The sequence below is a fragment of the Bison bison genome, unplaced genomic scaffold (genome assembly GCF_000754665.1).
Source record: "Bison bison bison isolate TAMUID 2011002044 unplaced genomic scaffold, Bison_UMD1.0 scf7180017864332, whole genome shotgun sequence".
Lineage (NCBI taxonomy): Eukaryota > Metazoa > Chordata > Mammalia > Artiodactyla > Bovidae > Bison > Bison bison.
The window spans coordinates 903,177-903,883 of record NW_011494904.1 but is presented as its reverse complement, the minus strand read 5'-3'; positions in this window follow the sequence as shown (position 1 = coordinate 903,883).

Here is a 707-nt window from a genome sequence, read left to right as displayed (position 1 = left end):
GCTAAAGCTGAAACTCCAGTACTTTGGCCACCTCTTGTGAAGAGTTGACTCATTGGAAAAGACTCTGATGCTGGGAGGGATTGGGGGCAGGAGGAGAAGGGGATGACAGAGGATGAGATGGCTGGATGGCATCACTGACTCGATGGGCGTGAGTCTGAGTGAACTCCGGGAGTTGGTGATGGACAGGGAGGCCTGGCGTGCTGCAATTCATGGGGTCTCAAAGAGTCGGACATGACTGAGTGACTGAACTGAAGTGAACTGAACTAATATACAGAGGTGAGGTGTGAAATAGGTTGAGATCAGTGAAGGAAAATTTGACATATATCTAGTTTAAGCTATCCAGAGTCAAAAGTCTAGAAAATCTACCTTCAACTTCATATCTATCTATCTATTCACTGATGTTAATACATGAACTGCTCTGTCCATGGAGGAAAAGAAGTAAAACCAAATATCATGATTTTTGATATTTGATATCTCATGTTGATTTTTAATATCTCATCTCTGATCTGATTTCCAAAAGTCACATATTATTTGTTTTTTTTCTTAAGAATATATACATATACAGTGTATCTTATCCTTAACTGCTATTGTTTTTTAAGTTGATTGCATTATGCTTGAAAATTCAGGCTTCCCTGATAGCTCAGTTGGTAAAGAATCCACCTGCAATGCAGGAGACCCCGGTTTGATTCCTAGGTCAGGAAGATCTG